Raw genomic sequence first — 15352 nt, 5'->3', positions numbered from 1 at the left:
ATAATGACATATCACTTCATACCTGTTAGAATGGCTATCATCAAAAAGACATGAGAGAACAACTGTTGGTGAGAACGTGGAGAAAAGGGAACCCTTGTACACTGTCGGTGGGAATGTAAATTGGTACAGCCATTATAGAAAACAATATGGAAGTTCTTCAAAAAATTACATAGAACTACCATATGACCCAGCAATCCAAATACTGGATATAAATCCAAAGGAAATGAAAACAAGATATCTAAGATATATCTGTACTCCCATATTCATTGCAGTATTATTCACAATAGCCAGGATATGGAAACAACCTAAGTGTCCATCAATAGATAAATGGATAAGGAATATGTTTTTATACACACACACACACATATATATGGTGATAGATATGTTAATTAGCTAGATGGTAGGAACCCTTTTACAATGTATACATATATCAAATCACCACGTATACTTTAAATTTCTTACAATTTTATGTCAATTATACCTCAATAAAGCTGAAAAAAATGTGCTTGATGATTCAAGATGAATGTACAGTTTAAAAGGAAAAATCATAGCAATAATAAAAAGGACCATTCAAATGAGTGTTGTGTTCAAAACAAAGGAAAGTCACATAGATAACTGAAATACAAAATATCCCAATGCACTTTTCTACTTTTGGGAAAAAAACATCTGTAGTTTTGCTTCATCAAGACAACATTAAATCAATGCTGATTATTTTAATATTATTAATTTCATACTTGTAATATGTAGATTGGTTTGGATTTTATAGTTTTTTAAGGAGTCTGTACTTACAATAATTTATACCGTATTTATGTAAGTTACATTGCATTTACAATCAGGTAATGTGTCAGCACTGGGTACCTTACATTTTTTTTCCTTGAAGAGAAGTCTACTCATTACTTAAGTTGAAGATCTTATGTACTAGGACTATTTATGAAATAAAATATGAATAAATAGATTATGTCCAGCACCCATATCTCCATTATAATCAATTATGAATTTCAATTTACATGGGGGTATTTGTTTTGTAAATGTGTCTTTGTGACTAGGGATGTTGAGTTGTGGCAAAAGTTCCTGTTTCATAATTCACATTTGCCATCATTGACTTGTAGAAAACAGGGTTTCAAGAAATCAGAGTGGCCTGCTTTCAAAAGCCAGAGATTGTGATGCAAGGCCAAGTCAGCTCCTACCAAGGATTCTCGCTCACACTGGGGCATGTAAGCAAGGTAAGGAGCTGAGGACTGAGAGGAACACCTGTCAGCTTCTCTAAGGTCTCAACAAGATCATCATCCCAAGAGCAGGTATCCTCAAGGAAAGACTATCCATTGAAGCTGTGAGTTCACTGCTCAGACTTCAATCTATTTTCACTGTACCACTTGCACTAATATTCAGCATTTGAAACACATGTGTTTTTTGTGGTGCCAATATTGTATTTTTAAATTTTCTTTTAGGTCATGGAAGAATGCTGGCTGTAGCCCATGAACTCACAGAAATTATAAACCATCTTTGAGGAAGGAATCAGTCCATCTGAAGAGTGTATTAAAGAGAAAAATAAGAGAAATAAAGACATAGAGCTTCAGCAAGGGGATGAAATGGATGAAGAGGAAAAAGAGAAGAAAACCATATCTCAACCCCAAAGTAAGGCTTTTTGCTGTAGAAATATATAGCTTGTACATAGCATAAATTCTTCTAAAAGAACAAAATATGGATGTAAAAATGTTTAGTATAAGTGGGAAAGGCACACTTTTTGAGAATTAACTTAAGTATTCAAATTCAGAACTAGTATTTAAAGCCTTATGACTAAACTATTATCCATAAAAGTTATGTCTTATTTGTTACATTCTGTTTATGCTTTTTCTGTTTCACTTTTATCAGTTCCGCAGGACAGGGCTATGGTGCAAAAAGGGGTTTACCAGAAGTGAGCATTGAGCAACAGTCTCATCTTAAAATACTTTTGCAAGTTGTTATGCAAAATCACAGTTGCAGAAAAATTACTAAGAGCTATTAAATATATCAATTATACTATCTCTAGACCAGATTTTTTTTTTTAGCCTGTTCTCTTTCAGAGAATTTTCTATTTGTATTCATAGAGCAGCCAGTACATGCTAAACCTCAGGCCTCTTATAACAAGTACCCCAGTATATCAGAGGAAAGTTTTCACTTAATTGCAATTTGGGTTAAAATAAAAATACACTGGTGTCATTTCGGGAATTGTAGGCAGGTATAAAATTTAACTAACACCAAAATAGTGTAATTTCCACCCTCATTTTCTACCCCTTCTTATGTACAATGCACAGGAAAATAAGCTTACGAAACAACAAGAAATTTTCTTTTCTATGAAAATAATCTGTTGCATTTTTTCTTTTTTCTTTTCTTTTCTTTCTTTCTTCTAGTAATTTTTCTAAGCTTATTTAGATTTTGACATTGCTCTTTGAATGCAGGTAACAGATAAAATAAATCTGTTTGATTTGGAAGGTTCTTATTTTTTGGTTCTTCTGTAGTCTTTGATGTTGCTCTTGGATGCTTTACAGGTAGGTAAGAACACAGAATTCTATGTTGGATACTAGGATTTGAATCTATAGTCCTTTGCTTGAAGGTGCTGGGACAGTGCACAGGAGACTTTAAGGCTCATTTCCTCCTCTGTCAAATGAGGTTCAGTATGCACCTTATACATTTGTGATGCAAGTTAAAGATAATATATAAAAACGTTAACACAGTGCTTGGCACCTTGTAACCAAATGATAACTGTTGATTATCTTTGATATAGGTATTAGCATTACAGGTTTTTTCTTTAATGATCTGCTGTTTGCTAACAGTTGTACATTTAAATCTTGAGCTTCAAAGGTGTCTTCATCTGGGCTACATGCTATACAAAAATACTCAGACTGAGTGGCTTATAAACAACAGAAATTTATTTCTCACAGTTTCAGAGGCCGGGAAGTCTAAGTTTGGTGTCTGGTGAGAGCCTGCCTCCTAGTTCATAGATGGCTGTCTTCTTGCTGTGTCCTCACACAGCAGAAGGGGCAAGAGTGCTCTCTGAGGCCTCTAGTATGAGAGCACTAATCCTATTTTTGGGGGCTCCATCTTCATGACCAAATCGCCTTACCAAGGCGCCATCTCCTGATACCATTACACTGGGGACTGGAAACATTCAGCGTACAGGAAAGGATTAGAAACTGTGTTCTCTGGTAAGGTGTGTATATTGAGTAATGATGGCTTGTCTGAAGTACTGAGGTACTGATTTCTTTAAAGCTTATCGGATATTGACATTTGGAAACCTTCAACATTTACCAATTTACTTTATAAAGTTTTATTTCTATATTTCCATAAATCACATTTTATGTAGAGAAGCTATATGCAAAGAGATCTGCCTGGAATCCGAGAATATTTTTCTAGTCTGAGTGTACTAGAGAAAAAAGTATATCATATGGCATACTATATGGTTTCTTCAAAAAACTAACCCGTGGATTTAAATAAGAAGATGAAAATATCAATCAGAGAACATTTTTGTAGATTGTAGGTACAAAGTTTTCAGAGCAGGGATTTGGACACTATGCTCCAGCCCCTGGTTAAGGATGCTGTATCAGGGTCTCATTGTGAGATAGATGGCACATTCAAATTAGAATAATTCCAGAAAGGTTTATAAAGAACCGTACTATTATGAAGGGGCAGGCAGGGTGGAGCCATAAGGGACCCTTGGGCTGTCATACCTCAGGCCTGAGAGTCACGAGGAGAGAGAGGTATCCAGAACCAGGGGAGAGGGAATCATGCAGAACAGACCACCTTAGAAGAACAGTGGCCTTAGGTTGAGGGACACAGACAGTTCTTCTGTTTGGAATAAATTCCCTGACCTCATCCCCTGCTTCTGCTCTCCTATAGGAGTTCCCTATTTGCCAAGCCCAAGGGAAGCCAAAAGGCACAGGAGCCTGTTACATTAATTCATTCAGAACAACCTCCCAGGGTTGAGAGCAGGATAGATGGTGGTAGAAAGTGGATCTGAAGGGGCAAACAGAAGATATCTTCACACATGCTGACATTATAAAATCGAGAATTCATTTTTTTCTTGTTATTATATTCATTGGTGGGAAGTATTCATAAAACAGAGTTGAAGCTTTACAAACATGCACTAGACAAAATCCTTATAGTAATTTTAAAGCTACTTTTTCCACAGTGGGAAAGAAGATCATAGCTTAAATTCCCTGTTCTTTTTTTTTTTTTTTCTTTAGTTTTTTTAAGCTATATCAGTGCTAGAGATATATTCCTAAATCTTGTTATGCCTGGGTGCCACCCTCTAAAAATGCTCTCTCAGCCCTGAGCTTCCCCAAGTTCCACTGAGTGCTTGCTTTGGTCATTCACTCACTCTTCATTCAACAAATATTTATGGAGAGTCTCCAATATCCTAGTATTGTGCTGGGCTTTGGGTAAAAAAGTAGTTAAGTAGAAGAGACACAGTCTCCACTGTTAATATGAGAATGTTTTTCAAAACTTATAGTTTAGTAGATAAATGTTTCAAAGGGTGTAAAGAAAGATTTAAATAGTTTAGTAAGTCTGTATTCATAAAGGTATCCATTAAGCGCAACAAAACCATATGATCACTAAATGTCCAATATAATATTTAAACATTAAAAGTTGAGAATTCACAGAGCAGCCATATCTGTGCTAAAGAGTCATAGACATTTTAGGCAGCATATTTCCTCCTTTATAAAAGAAGGATTTTTATCTTAAATTTTAAGCTGTTCAGTTCTGGAAAAGCTTATCCCAATGCAACTTGTGAGACAAAGCAGAAGTGGCTGCCAGGATCTGGAAAGTGCCGTCCAATATAGTAGCCAAAGAACAGTCTGCTATAATAGAAATGTTCTATTCTGCACTGTCCAATATATTGGGTACTAATAACCATTGGTTATGGTGGCTGTTACACACCTGGAGTGTCACTAATGAGACTGAGGAACTGAGTTTAAAATTTTGCTTAATTTTAATTAATTTAAATTTAAATAGCCACATGTGGCTACAGTAGGACAGTGCAGATCTAGATGCATGCGGTGGGGCTTGCTAAGTACAAGTTGGTTCATTTAACCTCATTTCCCTTTTCTACAGGGTTAATAACAGTTAGTCATTACTCATACAACATCGTGTGCCCAGAAGAGTGTCAAATAGCGAGAAAATCAAAGATAGGTTATGTGTAAATAACAAATGTTGACAAGGAGGTGGAAAATTTGGAACTATGTGCATTGCTGGTGTGAATGTAAAGTGGTGGAAAACAGTATGAAGGGCCCACAGAAAATCACACATAGGATTACCATATAACCCAGCAATTCCACTTCCGGGTATATAACCCTAGAAAAATGAAAGCAGAGACTGAAAGAGGAATATGATTCAGCTTTAAAACGGAAGAAGATTCTGACACATGCTATAAAATGCATAAATCTTGAAGCCATTACGCCGAGTGAAATAAGCCAGTTACAAAAGGATAAATAGTGTATGATTCTACTTATTTCAGGTATCTAGAGCAGTCAAATTCAGAGACAGAAAGTAAAATGGTAGCTGCCAGGGGCTGGGAAGAGGAGGAATAGGAGTTACTGTTTAACGGGTACAGGGTTGTCAGTTGAGGAAGACCAAAAAGTTCCGGAAGCGGATGGTGATGTTTGCACAGCAGTGTGAATGTACTTAATGCAACTGAACTTCATAAAATGGCTACAAAGCTAAATTTTATGTCACATATATTTTATCACAATTTTTAAGATAGGTTAATCACATGTAATTTGAAAACTTGCATAGAAAAGATAAATGGCAGTTTGTGATTGCTCCGTGGACTGGGGATATAACGTGACTATTTACAGATGACCTTCCAACCCTGAGATTCAGTGGGTTTAAGAGCCCTTCAGATGAGGGATGGCAGTGGTACACAAGATGATGTATACCATCTGCAGGGGGTGACCCTTTATGTGGCGGCTACGCCCCTCTTCAAATGCTTGCCCTGCTTTATCTGGGCTTTACCCTAAAGTCCTCATGGCTCAAAAAACTCAGACTGGAGGTTCTCGAGAGCCAACTCTCCAGAAAAATGTCTAAAACATAGAAGACCTGTCTGAGAGGCTGGCCAGGGTGGTCAGGTCAGTTGCAGAGAATCCAGGTCAGTCTAGACCTTGCCATTATCAATATCTGTATCCCTTCATAGTCTGTTCTCTGAAAAGCATCTTGTATTTTTTCCAGCTGAATCTCTCTAATTCCACAACTGCAGAATTTCTTGACACCCTGGAACCTCCAATCCACTAACCTAATACCTTTTTACTTGGCCTCAACACCATCATTCATGTCCTCTCTTCTCTCCTTACTAGGTTTAGATGCCGTGGCCCTCCAGTACCATCATTCTGTGCATAGAACCCTCAACACTCTTATTCCTCTCTCCTGCATCATATTCGCCTGGCAGCTCCAAACTCTGGTTATATCTGGAACTCTGCCTGGTTTTATTTGGTGCCCAAGCAGGCAAAAGAGGCTCATGAAAACACACAACTGTATCAACTGGCCTCCCTTTCTATTCATGATCTCTGACTTCAAATGAACCCTTAGTACCACTCACAATCTGTCTATATTTTCAAGGTCCATTTGCTCTCTCCCTGTCCTGAGATGCTACTTCCTATTTTCTCCTCTCTTCTCAAATTTCCTCTTATTCCTCACTTTCAGCCGATGGCCTTGCTTCCTCACTGATAATAAATGTTTCCTCATTTACCAGAATCTGATGCCCATACATTCTGGGTCCCCTTCCGCCATCAGGGAATAACCCTTCCGCCATCAGGGAAGAACACCATTTTCTCCTACTTAACCCCAGCTTTCCGTTTGTGCACCAGATCCCCTTTCTGCATCTACTCAAGAGCATTGCTCCAGCAATTATCCCTTTTCTCTTCTGCATTGCTATTTTTTTTCCCTTCCCTTTTGGCTCATGCCCATTAGCATATAAATACATGTACTTATAATTAAAAAAAAAAATTCTCCCTTGACCATACATTTCCTTCCAGCCACTGCCTCATTTCTCAGTCTCCATTTACTCTCTTATTCTCTCTGGGCCCACTCCACAGAGGCTTTGGTCACCATACACCACCATACTCCTATCAAGTTCGCCACTGAGCTTCCATATGGCCAAGCCCATTGCTCAGTTTCAGTCCCAATTTCACCCACTTTAGCAGCATTTGATAGAGTTGACCACACTTGAAAGATATTTTCATTTGGCTTCTGGAGCACCAAACTTTGTCAGTTTCCCTTCTATCTCAGTGATTAGACCCTCTCATTCTCCTTTCTTGTTCTTCATCTTCCTGATCTCTGAACTCTGGAGAGCCCCAGGACTTAGACATCAGACATCTAAATACTACCTGCCCACTATCTAAGTGCTAAAGGCATCCAGATTGAAACCAGCATCCCAGACTCACCTATCCAACTGCCTCCTTGACAACTTAATACCTCCAAACGCAAAGTGTTCAAAAATGGTATTCTTAATCCCCAGCAATCCTCCCCTCCCCTCCTTCAACCCACACAACTTGCTGCCCAGGTAGTCTCCCCCATCTCAGCATAAGGAATCTCCTTTCTTCTAGTTGCTCCAAGTAAAAACCTTGACTGATCCTCTTTCTCTCTCATACCCTACATCCAGTTAGTCAGCCAGTCCTGTCAGCCCCTCCTTGGGAACATATCCAGAACCTGCCCAGTTCTTACCAGCTCCACTGCCATGGCTTTTTGTAAATCAGGGTTTTCCAGAAAAATAGAATCAACAGGAGATATCTATCTATCTATCTATATTGAGAGATTGAGATTTATTATAAGGAATTGGCTCACATGATTATGGAGAATGAGAAGTCCCAAGATCTGCAGGTGGCAAGCTGGAAACCCAGGAAAGTTGGTGGTATAATTCAAGTCTGAGTCTGAGGGCCTGAGAGGCAGGAGAGCAAAGGATATAAGTTTCAGTCTGAGGTCAAGTCTGAAGTCTGAAGAAAACTGATGTCTCAGCTCAAAGACAGTCAGGCCTAGGGAGAACCAATTCTTTCTTACCCTATCTTTTGTTCTATTCAAGCCTTCAACAGATTGGATGAGGCCCATCCATACTGGGGAGGGTAGTCTGCTTTATCCAATCTATAGATTCAAATGTTAATCTTACCCAGAACACCCTCATAGACATACCCAGAATAATGTTTAACCAAATACCTGGGCAACCTATGGCCCAGTCAAGTTGACACATAAAATTAACCATCACAGCTTCCTAACTGGCTGGCCTACTTCCATTCTTGTCCCTTAATCCATCCTCAACACAACAGTGGGTTAATAAAAAGAAAAAAGGCCACATTAAGGTCACTCCTGTGTTAAAAATTTCTGTGTCTTCCCTTCTTAATCAAAGTAAAACTTAAAAACCATCATGACCACCAAGGCCCTACATGATCTATTCCCTACCCTTAGCCCCACCACCCAACACTCTTCTCCCACTCCTTTTGTTCCACCCACACTGATATTACTCCAAGAAGCCAAGCAGGCTCCTGCCTCAGGGCCTTTACATCTGCATATCCCTGGGCGTGAAATGGGCTTAACCCAAATATCTAGGTTGTTTCCTCCCTCAACTGTTTTATCTTAGAGGCCTTTGCAATAAACCTACTTTCTTCAGTTTATTATAGCTCTCCTCATCTCTCTTATTTTGCTTTACTTTTAAAATAAACTTTAGTTTCTAGAGTGCTTTTAGATTTTTTTATGGTATATTATCATAACCAATGAACCAATCTTGTTATTTTATTACTAAAGAAAGTACATACTTTATTCAGATTTTCTTAGTTTTTTTGTTTGTGGGGTTTTTTTGTTTTTTGGGTTTTTTTTGGTTAGATTTCCTGAGTTCTTACTTAAAGGCTTTCTTCTGTCTCGGGATCCCATCCAGGACACCACATACATTTAGTTGTCATTTCTCCTTAGAGTCCTCTGGGCTGTGGCAGTTTTTCAGATTTTTGTTTGTTTTTGCCAACACTGACAACTTTGAGAAATACTGGTCAGATATTTTGCAGGATGTCTCACTATTGGAATTTGTCTGATGTTTTTCTCACAAGATTGGGGTTATGGGTTTTTGGGAGGAAGACTACAGAGGTCAAGTGCCATTTTCATCATATCATATGAAGAGCACATACTATCATTATGATTTTTGACTCTTAATATTGACCTCGATCACCTGGCTGAGGTGGTGTTTTTCAGATGTCTCCAATGTAAAGTTACTCTTTTCCCGCCTTTTCCATATTGTACTTTTTGGGAGAAAGTCACTATAAGCAGCTTATACTTTAAGGAGTGGGAAGTTAGGCTTCTCCTCTTTGAGGGTGTAGCATCCTCATAAGCTATTGGGAATTCTTCTGAAGGAGAGCTTTATCTCTTTGCCATTTATGTATTCAACTATTTATATCACTATTGATTCACAGATTTTTTTTTTTTAACTTTGGGTTGTAATCTAATACTACTTTATTCTGCTGTTCAAATCGTTCCAGCTTTGGCGTTGGGCGCCCTTTCAGCTGGCTCCTGCATGTCTGACATTTTCCATCAGTGTAGGCCTCTCTCCTCCCCAACTTTTTTGAGCACGGCCTAACTTTTTTCAAGATACTTACCACTGTCCTCACAGGATATACACTTTATCTATTTAACTTTCCTCACTGGAATGCCAGGTCCCCGAGGGCAATGTCTTGGCGGTGTTTTTGACCACGCAGTATCCTCAGCTCTTGTGCGGACGCTGGACTGGTACTGAATGAATGAATGAATGAATGAACGGGTCTGGTGTTTAAAACTCACTGGAAAGGGGTGAGTTCGGGTTCTGGGAAAGCCTCGGTGTGACCCGCAGCCTCCTGGCCCGCCGCCTACAGGGTCGCGCGACAGGTGCAGGGCCGGCCGTAGCTTCTCACAGTTACCACCTCAGAACGGCGGGAAACGCACGGGCCCGGCCCGCGAACGTCACAGGCACGGTGGGGATCCCCGGGGAAAGTCCGGCGCCTTTGGGCGCGGGTTCGGGGCGGGGTGGGGCGCCAAGGGGAAGAGTGCCTCGGGCCGCGCGCTCTGCGGCTAGTCGGCGCCCCTCCCCCGCCCCAGGGTCCAAGAGCACCCGGGGGCACACAGGAGAGGAAGGAGGCTGGAGCCGGGCTCCCCGCCGTCCAGAGCGCAGGGACTCCCGGGAGGGGGGCGGGAAGGGGGCTGGGCTCGTGGGGAGCCGGTGCCGTCGCACAGGGGCGGGGCCTGGTCCCCTGCTGCGGGCGCTTCCGACGCCCGAGGGGCTGGGCCGGCGGCACTCAGATGCGGCTGCGGCGGCGCGGAGGTCGGGTGGCCGCGGAGGAGCCGCGGGAGGCGCCGGGAGCCCAGCCGCCGGGAGACGCGCCACAGGTTTCCTTCCCCGCCCGGTGCCCGCGCGGGACAGGCGCTTTCAGGAGGGGGCTTCTCGGTTCGCACGCTCCGTCCGGTTCCTGGTTCGTGTTTCTCACCTTGGGTCTCTTTTTCTCTCCTTCACCCACCTGGGCGCGGGGACGCCCCGCGCAGGCTGTGCGCGGAGAGCTGCGGGGATGCGGCGGCGGGGCGGACTCTGTCGCTCGGGGACCCGAGGGATGCCTTCGGGGGGTTGTCGGGTCTCACCCCGCCTCTCGGCCCCTCGGGGAGCACGGCTTTTGGATTTCTAATTCAGAGAGGAGTGATTGTTTTTTATTCTAGGGTTTCATTGAAATGATTTCAGAGATAACCTGTTGACAGGCTTCCCTTATACAGTATCCACCTAAGACTACTTTTGGGACGAAAGGCTAATTTTTTTTTAATTAGTGGAGGCATTACTTCGGTTTGATCACTTGTTCACTTCCTATTAGGTTGCACTTTCTCAAAAATACCAGAATGGGTACTTTTTGACTTGAACTTGACAGTGTGACTCAGGAGCCAGGAAATACGGAGAAATTGATACCGCCTTGAAACAGCCCCTTCCAAGCCCACATGTCTTTTTTTTTTTTTTTTTTTTTGAAGTGTGGAGACAAGAAGTGGCAGCGCCTACGAGCACCACACCATCCCGGGAAGGAATTCTAGGCTCGACAGTAGCCGAGACCTGTCTTACTTCCTGTGGTTCTCACGCGCTTGTTTAAGCCGTTTCTCAGCAAAGGGAGGAGCTGTTATTTCCACACGGGTATCCAAAAATGAGTCACAGAGCTGCTCTCTTAATTGTGAGACTTTGTTAATGAACTTCTGAAAAGTGAGGTTTGCTCTGGCTGTATTTAAAATAAGATTAAGATGTGACATACAGGCGCTGCTGAGCTGGGGCTGGTGGTATAGGAAGTAGCAGTTTAAAGTTTTCACTTTCCAAAAGCGCCTGATGGTACAGCGCACCAGCTAGGGTCACTAGGCTGGTGTAAGATAAGCATTTAAATCATGTGCTTTGCCACAGAGACTCAAGAGAAAATTAGTTTCATTATTCCATAACTGGTTTTTTACTATTTTTACTGGGATGGTGTGATAGAAATGTCATTCATGTTACATAGTGATTGTCACTGAATCAGAATCTTTTGGACAGTTTGTCATTAGTAAATTAGTGCCACGTGAAAAGTTTTGTCATTAGTAAATGAGTGCCACAGGAAAAATTTTGAAGACTGTGGATACCAAGATGGAGCTGAGAAATCACAATGTTTGAGTTGAGAGGTCCCACTGCATCAGGGTAATAGGTCTTAGGAAGGGACTGTACACTATCTCAGCACATAGTAGAGAAGGGGACAGCATCACTGTTGGACCTGAGTCACCTGAATTCAGCACAGCAAACAGTTACCGGGCACCTTTTCTGTGCCAAGCTCTTTATTGAGCTATGGTTATACACCTGTGAATAAGACAGAATCTTGCTGACAAGGGCCCTAAAGATTGGTGTGGAAGGCTGGAAAATCCAATAGAAGGAAATGAATACAATGGCAAATCTATGCCCATAGTAGAGCCTCTGTCCCAATATGACTGATGTCCCTGTAGATCTGGGATTTTGAATGAAGTAGGTCATCGTTGCTGGGACGAATAAAGAAGGTTTTGAGTTTAATCATCTACTTGTCTTTGTAGGCAGTCTGTTGAGCTTATTCAGTAAGCCTACCTTTCAGTAAGTGATTTAAAAATATATTAATTAGAAAGGCATGGTTTTTAAAGATTTTGAATTAACCATATTTCATATTATCTAATAATGGTGTAAAATTAAGTCCAGCTTTTTATTACCCCTAGACAATCTCAGGCACTCTTACTCATCTTTTAAAAAACAGAATGACTAATTAATGGCTTATAACATTACAACACCATATTGAAACAACTTTCTGATCATTGTTTTTATAGTTTCGATCAATCTTTTCTAACACATAGCTGTGTGAGTCAAAATGAGTAAATCCACAGTGTCACAGTTTATTATTGGGACTGAAATTTGCTCAGGTGCTTTTGGACGTGATGCCAAAATATATTCAATTTCTCCAGTTTCATAAGATATCCAACTAGTGAGGGAAATGATGCTAAGTTTGAGACAACTTTACCTTGATTTCCATACTTCATTTCTCCCTTGAGGGCCTCAAAATTACTTTTCCTATGAGAAAGGATTGAGTGTGATCTTCACTGTTGTACTCCTTCAATTTGGCACAGATTTAGTCACGATATGTGTTAGGAAGTATTTACTGATTAAAAAATGAACCTTAATGTAAGAGGAGAAGCTGTCAGGCAGATGGAGGGTTAGAAGACCCAGCAGAAGAATCAGCCTGTTTGGGATGGACTCTGGCTGGGGAGAGGGCAGGAGAACAGACTGGGCCAGATCACAGGCCCGTTTGCTGTGTTGGAGCTCTGAGTTTATCCTGTAAAGCACTTTGAGCACGTGAATGATATTGTCAGATACATGTTTTAAAAAGAACTTAGAATCAAGATGGAAAATAGATTGAATAAGAACAAGCAGCACTGACCTTTGAGAGATACAGAAGTGATTACTATAATATTCAAGATAAGAAATAAAAGAAGACTTGAGTCATGGAGTAATAGTGAGGAATGGAAAAGAGGGAAGGAACTGACAGATGTTCAGTGGGTGGAACCTGCCACAGAACCCAGAAGCAGACATGACAGTGAGGGAGACCAAGGAGGTTAGAATGACCCTCACATTTCTAGTTTATGACTAGGATAGGAACAAAAATGGAAGAGTAGGTTTAGTTTCAAGGATAACGTGGAGCTCACACAGCGTTTGACATATAGTCAGTGCTCATTAAAGCTTCCTGAGTGAATAATAATAATAGTAGCTAAAATTTATTGAGTGCGTATCATGTTCCAGGCACTATTCTAGGTTCATTTTGTGAATTAAGTCTTTTACTCCTTATTGCAATCCTGCGAGATAGGTACTATAATTAATTACTTTTGAATGGTGCAGAAAGAAAGTGTGGTGATAATAGTTGTCAACGCCAGAAGTTGATCCCAGTATCTGTCTCCAGAGCTTGTATTCGTAACCACTCTGCTGTGATATGCTGTCTCCATGAATGAATGAATGATGTTTTGGACACTGATAAACTCAAGGTGGAATCACTGTCCTGATCCTGACAATTCTCCTTCATCCAGGAATAGCCCAGTACATGAGGTTGGGCCCCAGTGGTCCTATTGTGCTGCATAGCACCCCTCCCCACTACCTCCATCCCGAGAGATACCTGGAATAAATCTAGAACAATCAGAACATTTCTCCTGGGAGTTTTAAACATTTGAATGGAAACTCCCAGTGACTGCAGGTTCCCAGAGCTTCAACAACTGTGTCCTCACAGTTGCCTAGGTTACTTCCCTTTCCAAGCACTGAATGTTCAGTGTTTTGTGTTTCTTAGATGTGCTCAATGTTTTGTTACTAAGAGCTGGAGGATCCCACCCATGGGGAAGCAGAAAGGCTGGCCGGAGGGTGTTAATCTACAGAGCAGCGTAGATGCTGATGGTGGAAGATTTACTAACAGAGGCAGGTCCACAGCAACTCCAGATCTTACTCCTTGTGTGCAATCTGCCTTCTGGGGGGGCCTGTTTGTTCTTATTTTACGCTGAAGCAGGTACTTTCCAGCCCCTCCTGTCTCTAACTGCCAGAATCTTGGTAAGTGACGCTGACCCTGTTGTGTCCCCTGTTTTCTTGATTTTAGCTGGACAAAATGATTCTAGTTTCCTGGGTTCAGGCCCCGCCACTTCCCTCTTCCTCTCTTCCCCGCAAAATCTGACCCCAACTCTTTACTGTTCTCCTTGTTCCATGATTCACCCTACTTTGGCTTGGAATAATACTGATTTTTGTTCAGCAGACAGGGTCTAATTATCTTTTCCTCAGAGGCCTCTATTTTGGACAATGTATGCATTATAAACACGGAATTAATGTGTACCTAACCAAATCAGCAAACTCACTCAAAGTTTGAAGTTTATAAAATATTCAGATGTCTAAAACTTGAAGATTTGAAATGTTTTCTCTACGCATGAAGAAAATGTTTCGTTTAGCATTTCCTCAGATTTACCAGGATATCTAGATGTTTATAGTTTCCCATTATATGAGACTGACATGAAGCTTTTTGGGATGATCCAGCCCACATGTTTACCCCTTGGTCTGAATTCCTGTCTGCCTGTAATCCATTCAGTGCTCAGAGAACAAGAAAGGGAAGGGTTTTGGTTAATATTTCACGTGGGTTTGTCTTGCCTCCTTATTTTGACTGTGGTTTACCTGAGAGTGAAGAATTTCTAGAGTTAGGGGCTCTGTTAGGTCTCTAAGCCTCCTCCCAGGTCTAACCATCCTGTGACTTTTGCTGATAGTGAAACCATCTGTCAGCGTATGTCATTTGCTGGTCACTCCTTCTGAGTCTGTGGATACTAGACATTATTTGTGTATCTCATTCAAGTTCTTTGTAAGGCTCAATAATTTGGTAATTTTTAGTAGGGGGAAGTTTTAGGATTAGTAATTTCCAATTATCCTTCCTGAGCTAATAACATGTTTCAATTACTTTGTGTGTATATTTTTTTCTTTTTAGTGGATACAGTATCAAGGTAATCCAGAAAAGATGATGCTGCTTAGAAAAGTATTCCCCATTTTATATACCCAATTGTTTTACTTGTTTCTCTGTTCAAAGATATAAAATGAGATTTCATTACTCATTGCATAACTTATTGGGTAATGATGTGAATTCTGACTTTCCAGAGTAGTGGAAATAGCTCTGTTGCTATTTCATGTGGAAAAAGAGTGTTGTTCTTGCTTCTGTTTCAGTTTCAGGACATGCACCAATACATGTCTCCCCTCCGGATTTTGTTTCTCATTTTCTATTATATGCCTGGGTATACTGATTAGTGACACAAATCTGTTGCTTTAAGATAAAGTAGGACACAGTGTGTGGGCTGA

The 15352-nt window shown here is 41.0% G+C and overlaps 1 protein-coding gene across 5 annotated transcripts in view; it reads left to right on the top strand.

Moving 5' to 3' along the window:
* The first annotated feature begins 1610 nt into the window (after nucleotides 1–1610).
* STX11 (syntaxin 11) overlaps nucleotides 1611–15352 on the top strand; it is a 33735-nt gene continuing 19993 nt past the window's right edge. Inside the window, exon 1 of one of the 5 annotated variants that reach the window (XM_045524524.2) lies at nucleotides 1611–1635. The gene's annotated coding sequence lies outside the window, so the exon portion shown is untranslated. Of the gene's footprint in view, nucleotides 1636–10087; nucleotides 10452–13827; nucleotides 14075–15352 lie in introns of those variants that run through there. The other 4 variants (XM_045524525.2, XM_010965673.3, XM_010965676.3 and 1 more) reach the window with 4 other exon arrangements.

Source organism: Camelus bactrianus, chromosome 8, assembly GCF_048773025.1.
Source record: "Camelus bactrianus isolate YW-2024 breed Bactrian camel chromosome 8, ASM4877302v1, whole genome shotgun sequence".
Taxonomy (NCBI): Eukaryota; Metazoa; Chordata; class Mammalia; order Artiodactyla; family Camelidae; genus Camelus; species Camelus bactrianus.
This window is presented reverse-complemented; position numbering and strand designations above follow the sequence as displayed.